The following is a 12133-nucleotide window of genomic DNA, read 5'->3' as shown; positions in this document are numbered from 1 at the left end:
ATTTTCTGAGGTGGAATTATTATCCGCGAACCAAAAAATGATAGATTAATTAATTAATAAAATCTAATTTTCAAAATTCAAAACAATAAACTTGCAAGAGTACAAGAAGGCTATGAACCTTAAATTTATTGCACAAAACAATAAATTTACATCAGTGATGTTGAATGTTGTCTATGTATTTTATAAATTTGGTTGATCCCTATGAACCTTATGCTTCAAAAATAAAATCCCACATTCTCACATAATATTCATTGTAATTTTATAAAAAAGTTATCAACAAAACATGGAACATTAAATCAAAGAGTACCTGTCAATTAAACATCACATAAGGCATAATAAGGATCAGAAAGAACTAGTAGTCTAGTACCAATATGCCTGTTATGAAGGTATGCCCATTAATGGAGCCACAGCTCCTTTAGCAACATGGCCAGCGACAACTTTCGTTTTACCAGGGGTTTTCATAGCATCAACAGTGGCAATAAGTGCAACGATAAATGAAGAATCCACCTTAGCATGAATGTTCACTATAAATTCATCAGGTGACTCCCCCGGGCGCATCTACAAGAGCAATTCATACGGATTAGCTTCACATTTTGCATTAACTAAACTACAAAGCCGTATCTTGTGTCAGCTTTGTACATAGTGGCGGATCTAAGTGGGGGCCGGGGGTTGCCTGAGATACCTCTCAACTTTCTTGCTGAAGTGTAACTTTATGTATCGTATACTCCAAAACTTTAAGATATGATCCGTCATTTTCATATAATGCAAGACCCTTTCTTGATATGAAAAATGGAAAAAAAAATGGGATACCCCTGACATATTTTCTAGATCCGTCACTGATTGTATATATACGTCAATATATCTAAAGAGTACGTATATGAAACGAGTTTAGGAGTCTTAATTAAAGTACTTTAGCTATAGTTATGGTTTCTGATGAACGACAGTCAGAAACAACACAGGTTTTGTTCGACCAGCTTCCGTCAATCTTGAAATCACAATCATCACTATGCGGCAAGGACACGTTTACATGGGTGTGACCCTGGATTATTCGATTCCTAGAAATGCTAAATAACAAGTTTGCATCGCATTGTTCACCCCTAAATGCATTACATCGGTCATGGGCAGTCCGTATCTGAAATTATATAGAATTAGCGGTAAGGCAGCCCAAAACTTGTAAACAAGAAATTTAAATCACCTTTGATCGAATCGTTGTAATTGGTATTTCATCTTTATCCAGTAGCACGTGTTGACGATGGACTTTTGTGTCACTTGATTTTATTGTTAACAAGAGCCTCCCCTTATTGTCTTTTATTGCAAGCATCCCACCTGGATATCTTTTCACTATAACTTCAGTATCATGTCGGAAAACGAACCGACTGTCGATTATAGGTGAATCGCTTGGTCGAGCCATCATCAGAATTTGCAACCGAGGATTTGGTCTAACCAAAAATGTGTTGTAGAAAGGCTAATTAATACAAAGATAACAAGTTTGTGGACCACTTAGATATTTATTTTTTCCGCGTTTACACATCTGGTCAACATTTAAGCACATGAAGTAAACTGGTACTAGTTCAAAGAAACTACGTCACATGTAGCAGGAAATTGTTATAAAACATACAAGGTTTCAACTTGATTTAATATATGTAGGCCAACCGTTATAAAATTAATAAACAGAAGAAATAACAGTTTAATATGTAGTAATTCAATTTACAATTCGATGGAATTAATATTCAGAAAACACAAGACAAATGAAATGAAGCACATAAGATAGCTGAGGATTTCTATTCAACACAGAGGTTTCTTAACACAGGTTTCTGAAACATGCACTTTTTTCGGTGTCTCAAACTAGGAACATATGCCTTCCATATGTACCTAAGTGTCACGGAGCCATCCTCCCAGACTCCGTGTGGCGCCAAGGCCAGCCAATCGGTCTGCTCACGATCAGGGTCTGCTGGTTTCGTCATGTCTTGGACTCATCAGGCGAGCAGCAACGGCTCGCAACCAGTGATGTGTTCGTAGTGCAAGCACGATTAGGCATGTACGCCTTCTTTCCCACTGAGGCCGTGTCCGATGAAGTTCGGGACGAGCCAACAAACCCAAGCGTTTCAACACAAACCAAGCATCTCGATATTCAAATATTTAGTCTGTGACTAAGTCTGTGGACATATATCAAGAACCTGACCTTAGTGGAATAATTAACTATGTATCATGCCATCAGAGTGTCACTGTGGAGGTAGGGTACTAACCCACTTAACACAAGGATAAATACCTCTGCGGTGTGGAGAATCTTCCGCAAACGAGACATATAGCCTCATAGAGGAGATCAAGGAGGATTACCCGCAGGAAGAGTGCCTTCCGCGTAAAGAGGTGCAAATTAATTAGTAAACATGTGATCTAATCTTGTTATGGTGATTAAATGTAGGAACATCTTATTCCTAAGTTATGTTATTCCATGATAATTAAAGAAAGAGATATGCATAGCTTCATGATATCCACTAAAGGATCATTTTATTTAAGCAAGTGGTTTATGATAAATATTTATAAGATAACTCACTTTAAAGATGAAACAATCCCTTAAATTACTAAGTGAATTGTCATTGATACTTTAGTAAAAATAACTTTTGTATCATACATAAAATATTAATTAATATTAGTTGAGTCGTAAAAGATTAACCTTGAATTACCAAATCTTAATCCACACAACTCTTGGACAATTATAGAACTCATGTAATAACCACTCAAGCGTCGTTAAAATAGGTTTTGTTGCAAACTCACTCAACGAGTAGTTAAGTGGGTGAATGTCAACAATCTGTTTCCACAAACATTGTTGGTAAGTCCCATTTAAAATGATTTATCATTACTAATATTCCACTTGGTCCATGTCAATATTAGGATTCACGTTTTTTCCCCGACGAGCCCTTACAAGAATGGAGATTCCTCAGCTTAACATCAAGCTCGAAACTTGGCGGCTCATTTAAAGATTCTTAATTTAATAGCCAAGCCCTTACAAGAGTGGCAGTTCCCTGGCTTACCGTCAAGCTCGGTACTTGGTGTCTATTTGAAGGTTCGCCAAGGCTTCGCAAGACTAGCAATTTCTTGGCTTATCGCCAAGCTTGGCACTTAGGGTATCTTTTAAGAGTATTTTAACATTCTTCATCAAGTGATAATTGCCCATAACATTACTTATTACAAATCTATCACATGTTAACTTATCATTATTAAACTTAAATTAAGATCCATTATAAATCAAGTTGATACTATGGATGTTTAGCCAAGAATAAACATAATGTTAATCATCAAAGTAATATACAAACATGATCAAACTGAAACATTCTAACCAATCTGGATGACTAATCTTTGATGTTAATGACTTCTTCCAAGAGCTTAATCTCCTTAATCTTCAAGGGTTGGATTGATGGGATAATTCCCTTATTAATGGTGGTGAAAAAAGGTGGAGTAAATGAGGTTGGAAGGTGTATTGAATGAAAGAGATGGACATTCAAGTTATAGGTTGTCTAGGTGCCCATAACATGGCCACGATGATTTTTTTGTCCTGCTGCAATAAATGCTTCATCGACAGTTCGTACAACATGGGTTAACACGATCGTGTTTAACTGGGCACGACCGTGGTGAGTTCACAACAATCCAAATCTCACCCAATTTTGTCATTTTCTCTTGTACTAAATGCATGGCCATGTTTTGGGAATGCATGACCATGTTTTACTTCAGAACCTTCTATTGTGTATTTTCCTCTTGTTCTTGACTACATGGGTGTGTTTAAGTTAACATACATGTTTTGGCTTCCTGATTTTTGTCTTTACATCATATGCTATAGGCATGGCCATGTCTTTATTCACTATGGGGTGTGTTGAGTCTGTTTTCCTTGTTTATCTTTGATTTTATTCGTATATCAGCTCGTTTTATTCCTTAGGATTATATTTACCTATAGATTGAAATTATAGACATTAGTAGTTATTTATTCTAATATATTTTTTGATATCATGATTATTTGGAGATATTTTAGTGCTGAAAAGATATATCAATTCTTGTACATCAAATCTTCCCACACTTGAACCTTATTTGTCCTCAAGCAAGCATTGAACAAATTCTTTGAACAACAAGTAAACTGAAGCTACACATCTCAAGAAATTTCAAAAGTCCCGAAAACACAGGCACTCACAGCCACTAAACCACTGGTAAGGAAAAACATAACGCCTCGAACCACGGATACATAAATATAGAATGGACTCCATTGTTAAAAACCCCGTCACAAATCCTAGCAACAGATTACATCGATTTTCGGACACCAAAGCCAATCTTCAAAAGAAAAAATCTGGATAAATCGAAGTATTGCAAGTTCCATGAAGATATCGACAATAATACGGACTATTGCACAAACTTGAATTATGAGATTGAGGCGCTAAAGTCCGGGAAGCTCGAGCACTTGGTCTTAAAGGCCAAGAAACATGTTAGAAACCAATGGTAGGCAGAGACAAAAGTCTCCCGAAAAGCAAATAAAAAATTTTAACTCCCACATGATACAAGGCGGAATGCAAAGGGGCAAAAAGGCAAACTCTAAGCAGTGAAGCCTGGAAAGAAGAACCCGTTATTTTTCCACGAATCAGAGGAGGTCCATGCCTAAAACAATCACTGAAAATCACTGCATTGATCGACCATTATTAAAGCACTTACGTATTCATCTGTTAAGGAAGTACTTCGAACATAATATACCAACAATGTTTCGATCAATTAGACACGGAAGATGAAGCAAGGTTGGAACCGGTTAACGCGCCTATGTTTGGGTTCTCGAATGAAGTCACACACCCGCAAAGTTGCCAGTAATTCTAAGCGATGGCAAACAGTCATGGCCAAAGACTTAGATTTGTTGGTGTTACCGGTAAAATCAAGGCATGGTGTGATTTTGGGAAGAGGAGCTATAGTGGATTTCAACACAAACCCGTCCGCTGCACATGGCGTAATGGGTGTCCCTACACTAACAGGCAACATGTTGATAAAGCCAAACAAGGATTTCCTGGTTGCGGAAGGATCAAAACCCCACATAAACAACCCGCAATGTTGAGCCAGATTAGTGGATGTTGAACGCCAAGTTCCCAGATCAAACGGTTGCCATCGGACCTACCTTATCCAGTAGTGTGACTTCACACCTAAAGCAATTGTTGTTGAAAAATATTGATGTGTTCGCATGGCAGTCAGCCGATGATGTAGATGTCGTGCTCTAATAAAAAAACAAGTATTTTAATAGCTAAAATACATATAACTAGTACGGGTAAATAAGGTCGTCTCCTCAAGGAATAAATGGAAAGTGCAAATAAAACACATATTTAATTAATTATTATATTAAACGGACAATCGATGTCAAGCGGTTTTATAAGATGATTTGAAACACAAGATTACTTTAAAAGTTTGTAAACAATTATGAGAGAGGTGATTCACTTCAGGTTCAGGTAATGTGATAACAAACTAATCACTTATTCAATTAAACTGATTGCGCAATAATTACTAGACCTAGTGGTTTGATTGTGATGACAAGCGATACCCTAACTGAATTGTTGACACAACTAAACCCGCTCTACCCAATTACCAGTTTTATGTATGAAAATCAAGTATAAGCTTGATCAAGCATCGCCTGTTACAAAGACCTAACAACAACGATTTCATAAGTTTTTAGAACCGGATTGCCAGAATTATGAAATTGGATGATTGACGATACGACAGAGTTGACGCGTGCATTGACGGAAGGTAAACAGTTAGGACATTCAGAAGGCGGCGATGGACGTTAACGAGGCAGAGATTATATAAGATGATTGGCGATGAGACAGCGTTGGAAGGCCAGATCTGCATTGGCGGTGACGGCTCCGGCGAGAAATGAGAGAAGTTGTTAGCAAGAAAATTTGGAGAAATCGCCATTGATAAATAGATATAGGCAGGCCCGTCTCCGAGAATGATAAAAAAAAAATTAGGCCTCGTGCGAGACAAAATTTGGCCATTTCCCCATAATATAAACTCATCAGTTATATATCAAAAAACCATAATACGAATACAATTGTTATAAAATAAACAAAAAAAAAGTGGTGTGGTTTTCAATGTATTCGATGTATTTGCATAAGTTTGGATCCACTTGTATCGGGTTTGATAACCTTTTACAATGTTACCCTTCTAATTTAACTACGTTAATTTACTTCTTGTTAAATACACCAAATAAGTTTTATGTTATATAATATATATTGTGTTGTGAATTGTATCGAAAAAACAATTATAGATAACTAAATGAGGGTGTAATTAAAAGAATATGTAAAAGTAAGGGAAGGTAAGTGTAAAATGTTTACTTGTTAAACATTCACACAAAGTCACTTGACACCAACAAGTTAGAGGATCTAAAATATAAATATGAGTATGTGCCATGTGCTATTAGGAGAAAATAAACGATCAAATTATAAATAACATTTGGGCCCTATGTGCTTTTGGGCCTTGTGCATTGGCACAGTATGCACTGCCCAAGAACCGGCTCTGTCATATAGGGTTTGTTTGATGACGATGATTGAAGACATGCAAATTTTGGTTTGGGGAATGCATGGCTTCATCTTTTTTAATGCAACCTGTAATATCAGTTTTGATCATTTTCTTTTGTCTATTATTCTAAAAATATTTTTCCGACCACTTCATACGGTCGCAACTCACAACCATTCTTTTATTTTTGTGACCGATAAAAACAGTGGCTGAGTTTGCAACCGTTTCGCGACCGTACCTGAGTTAGTTGTTAATATTGTGACCACTATGATTTCGGCAGATCGGTTAAAAATTTTGCTACCGGTATTTTCGGTCAGGAAAAGGAAATTTCGGGCGCAATAGCCCATTTTTCTAGTAGTGTTAGTTTAAAATAGTTAAATTTAGTTTTTAACGCATTTCAAATTTGTTCTCTTCCTTTTAGAGCATTCTCATGATCATCCATTCTCTTATCTTTAAATCCAAAATTACACTAAAAATCAGTACACTAATAGCTTACACATAAAACTCCATCAACGAAAACTATATATTAACTGGATACATGAATGATAAAGACCATTACTGGAATATTAATTTATGTCAATATTGTAGACTTGTGTAAGAAATAAGAAAGCAATTCATATGAAAACTAAGATATTAAAATAAGATTATATGTTTGTTATTTATTCATTTATTATTGAGTTATTGGCTCATTTTTTTTCAACCTTCTTCTACATTCCCATTGGTCCAAATACGAGTTAATAATTTGATTAATATACCCCGCATCAAAACCGTAAGCCAAACACGGTTTTCTGGAAACCAAAATTAAACCGTTAAAAATTAAACGAAACCAACAATTATTAACGGTTCAGTTTAGTTTCTTATTTTACATCTTTAAATATATTTGTTGTGACTGCTCTAGAATCAGACAAACAAACATCAAAAGCATTAATAAAGTCATTAGTTTCTCTCATATATTTTTCAGTTTAAAAGTGTCGAACAAATCAAAATAGTGGCTTCAGTTTGATCACATAAAAAAAAGGATCTAATATGAGTGAGTACATATTAAATTGTAACTTCGTGTCATGATTAACAGTGTTTGTTATAATTTGAATTAAGTAAATTTCTGTAGCCCACAATTTTTTAATTGTTTACATTATACTATTTGATTTTGGTTTTTGCATTCTACCTTGCAGGCATTATGGAGCATGACAACTCATCTAGTGGTAAAGAACTCGGTTCATAAAATCGGATATCATCAGCACCCTTCCTGAAAACATGATTGAAAATATTCTAAGTCTTTTGCCACTCCGAGATGCATTGAGAACGAGTGTTTTGTCATTTCTCAGTATAGCTAGCGGAGAATGCCTAAACTTGTATTTACAAACAATTTAATACCATATACGGAGACGAGTTGATAAAATATATGCTTTTCACCGTCATCTTCCACGTTCTGTCATTCCACCACGGTCCGACAATAGTAGAGTTCAATTGTTCTGCAGATTATATTTTTATGGAATCCGAGAGTTTGCCCAAATAGTAAGTTATATTGCAACTTGCAAGAGGAAATAAACTGAAACAATTAATTCATCTTCACTAATTATAAATAGCTCCAACAAGCTACCGATTTCTTTCTTTTCATTGCAAGGATTAGAACATATACATCTAAAAAGTTGTACTTTTGAACCACCATTGACATTCACGGGAATTAGTAGGTTGAGGAGATTGACGTTTATCGATGTTGAAGTTTCTGCTCAAAGGCTTCAACAGTTACTCTCCAAGTGCCCGCTGCTTGAGCATATCCGTTTGGTAAGGTCCAAATAACCAATCATTTAGTTACAAAGCTCCTTAAATCAATGGCTTATTATAATGCAGTGTGGATATCAAACAAGCATTGACTTTAGTTACAAAGCTCCTTAAATCAATTGCGTTTGTTGATCTTTTACAATGTGTGCCGTTGATTCAGCCTTTGGAGTATTATAAATATATGAAGGTAGGTAATTCATATTTAGGTTAAATTGTTATGGTTCTTGAACAGTTGCCAAAGAATATAGGAAGAATGCAGATAGAAAATAGAAAGATACAGAGATTTGTTTAATTCAGTTTATGCATATCCATTAATAAAAACCTATGGCCTTATATAGCCTTTTCTAAACAAACGAAAATGAATAATACAAAGATAAACTCCTAATTATTTGGAGAACGTTGGGCATCCCCACGTTTCCATTATTTTCTCAAACTACTTATTCAAACTAATAATTCAAATAGAAAAACAAATAAACGTTGCAAACAAACTGGTGCATGCATAATTTGTGGACTTCAAGTGCTCATGCACCTTCTTGGGCTCCTTCATATCCAACTTGAGCTTCCTAGATGGCAGCCCAGGCCCAGACCCATAACATAAATATTGTTACATCTTGTGTAAGAACATTGTGTTCACCTGTGTAATTGATTATAGTACTTGTGTGCAGTAAAAGAAAGAAATTGCTATGGGTTTACTTTGGCCGGTGGACATGTAGATTTGAGAGAACAACAACAATAAAGTAATATATACATATGTGTAACGTCCCCGAGGCAGGACGAGAATAAGAACAAAAGAATGAAACTGGTCAGAATTTTAAGGCTCTGATACCATGCAGAATAATGAAAACCCCGTGAGGGTGGCATGCCATGTAAGCTTCCATCTCCACTGGTCCATCTTTGGATGTGTTGATGTAGGCTGTTATTTTGATAACGGTAATTAAATTCCTTTAGTTTTTAGGATTATGGATTGTCGTGTCATGATGCTTTTATATGTATATATTTTGTTGTGTTTTGATGATTCGCTACAGTTTATGTTTGTAAGTGACCAAGCGTTTGCTTAAAAGATTCAGATGGTTACTTTGGCCGAAGAATTAACAATGAGTTGCAATAACTTTGTTGCTCGCAAGTTGAACATAACATTACTATTCATGACTCGTTGGACTCAGTTAAGTAATTCTAAAGCCTTAGGCGCAAGTAAACCAAAAGTATATAGGCTTGGGTAAGTATAACATATTGGGTTGTAATATCCTAGAAAATATTTTGCCAAAGTAAAGTATAGAGTCTAAAATGAAAATTCTAAAATGATTGCAATCTCTGACACACGCCACGAAGGCGTTGCCACTATACACTTTCAACCCATAAAGGGTTGCCATACACTTTCAACCCATAAGCATGGGCGGACCCAATGTAGTCATTAGGTAGACGGCAGTCTCCCCTTAAATTTATTATTTTTAGTCTTATAGATGCATTCAAATTCCAAGCACCCCCGTAAATTTTGGTTTTGCCCCTTGATCATGAATCTCCAATTACAAATCACACGTAAAAGACATTTAATAGGTTAAGAATTTATTTTTGTTGTCTTCAACTCTATATAGTAAAAAGTAAATAGGAGAAGGTGGAGAAAATGACCTAATACTAATGTAGTATTACTAATATAACATAGTGTATTGGGCTTTTTTTTTAAAAAAAATTAAACTATAGCCCAATTTAAGCCAATGTGAAAATGATCGTCAAATTAGGGGATGTTAGCTGGCCCATTAATATAAAAATTAGTTATTTATATTTTTCTGTTTCTTTTAAATATTTCATTACTTTGTTTGACAAATTTATTAAGTTTCATAAATGTTGGGTTTTAAGCCCAATTTAATTTTTCTTTTTTGAATGGGCAACAAACACAAAATAACTTCGTGTGGGGTGAGTGACCCGGTTAGAGGTGAAAAAAAAAATCAAACCTGGAACCGGACTCGAAAAAAAAAACTCGAAATCGGTTTTTTTACTCGTGATTTTAATACTCGAACCCGACCCTATTCGTAAGGTACATATAGGGTATGACTTTCAATGTTGAAACCTTGAAACCCGGTTCTAGGTATACCCCAAACCTGAAACCCGGTTCTAGTTATACCTCAAACCCAGTTCTAGTTATACCCCAAACTCGGTTCTTGTTATACCCAAAACCTGGGTTTTTTGCATACCCGGATATTAGTGTTTGTGCACCTGTTGTTGTGTGGCTGCCCACAGATCTATAGTTATTCTCTAACGGATTTTTTTGGAGCACATATATAATATGAATACTTGTTTAGAGCAAGCACATTTTGATATACCAAACAACAACCGAAAAAACATAAAATATTTGTTTTTTATATCATTGTTTAGTTTTTTATATGTTTGAATGAACTTTGAAGTTTGTATGAAAAAAAAATTGAGTTAGGATAAAAAAATGATGCAGGCCCCCGTTGACAGAAGAAAGCTGTAGAAAAATGGTTTTTTTAAAACCCGAAAATAGGGTATTCAAAACCGATAAAACGGGTTTTTACAATGCCTAGAAATAGGGTATTTAAATACCCGGGTATTGAAGACCCGATTAAATACCCAACCTGGATCCGGGACACAAACCATTACCCAGACCCGAACCCGACCCGATTATTGCTGATACCCGATTTTCCAATACCTAAACCCGTATCCATACCTGAACCCGGGTTTTCCTAATACCCAATTTGTGCACCTCTAGACCCAGTAGCATAAGGCCACTGCCAGTTGACCAACTCAGCCATACAAAGACCTTAAGCGTCTCCAAGTTATCTTCAAAACACACCCGTCGAGAACCCACTTACAGTAAAACCCAGACATCTTTCCATTAAACTTTAAGGGTTCCATTCTTATAAATTTTTTAAATAGAAACAAAAGCAGAGAAACATAATAGATTCATTTCAACTCCGGCCTAAACCCTAGACCATTTCAGATGTAATTAATTTATACTCATTTCATATGTATTAGATTGTGACTTCATGTTATAATAAACACTGTTATAAGCATCAAATCAGTTCAACAATTTGATAAACACTTAATGTTAAGTGTTTTTCCGAATTTCAAACCGATGTTTTAGGGTTTTTGATCTGAAGAAAAGATACGAGTCGAATGATACAAAACTTATCCCTTGATTTTTTTAATGGGAAATTTCAAACACTCGAATTGAAACACCGTTTCGTAGTTTTGATCACCGTTTTGAGATAAGTTTTACATCAGTTGACTTGTTATCTTCTTCCGATCAAAAGCCCTAAAACATTGGCTTGAAATTCTGATAGATAAACTTAACAACGTTAAGTGTTTTTTTACGGAGGTCCATTGAGAGAAAAATAGTCGAAAGGTTGGAATCGAGTCTGTAATGCGTTTATGTTATGTATGGAATGGTGGCGAACTTGTGTGTGTGTGTGTGTGTGTGTGTGTATAAACACAAGTTCAGTTTTGTTTTAGGTTAGACATTCAACACACCCTTCTAGCCGTATTAAGAATAGACGAACAACTTGTACGTGAGTTCGAGTTCTGGTATCGATTGTATTTGTTAGTATTTGTTATAATCAATAGACAAAAAGCTTAAAAGTTAGTTGTTTGTCTCGTAATACTCGTTTACTTCTTGTTAGCGTTAATCAGACGGATTTCGCACCTTTGATAGTACGTATCAATCTTGCCAAGACCCGGCAAGTGTGATAACAGGTGTGTGTGTTTATTGTTTCTTGGGTTCCTAGCCCCGGGAGGTTGTGGTGTTTTTAATCAGGGTTCAGTGGGTCGTGCTTTCTTCGGCCCCTAAGACTCGTAACTTTGTTTTTAG

The 12133-nt window shown here is 35.7% G+C and overlaps 1 long non-coding RNA gene across 1 annotated transcript; it reads right to left on the bottom strand.

Moving 5' to 3' along the window:
• Window positions 1-403: 403 nt before the first annotated feature.
• LOC143574116 (uncharacterized) lies at window positions 404-1517 on the bottom strand. Its single transcript, XR_013142534.1, has 3 exons — window positions 1196-1517; window positions 911-1132; window positions 404-558 (listed from the first exon to the last, which is right to left on the bottom strand). It is a non-coding gene; the product is annotated as an uncharacterized LOC143574116 (long non-coding RNA).
• Window positions 1518-12133: the final 10616 nt, after the last annotated feature.

The sequence above is a fragment of the Bidens hawaiensis genome, unplaced genomic scaffold (genome assembly GCF_021521415.1).
Source record: "Bidens hawaiensis isolate Kalapana, Puna unplaced genomic scaffold, B.hawaiensis_p1.1 tig00026850_1, whole genome shotgun sequence".
Lineage (NCBI taxonomy): Eukaryota > Viridiplantae > Streptophyta > Magnoliopsida > Asterales > Asteraceae > Bidens > Bidens hawaiensis.
This window is presented reverse-complemented; position numbering and strand designations above follow the sequence as displayed.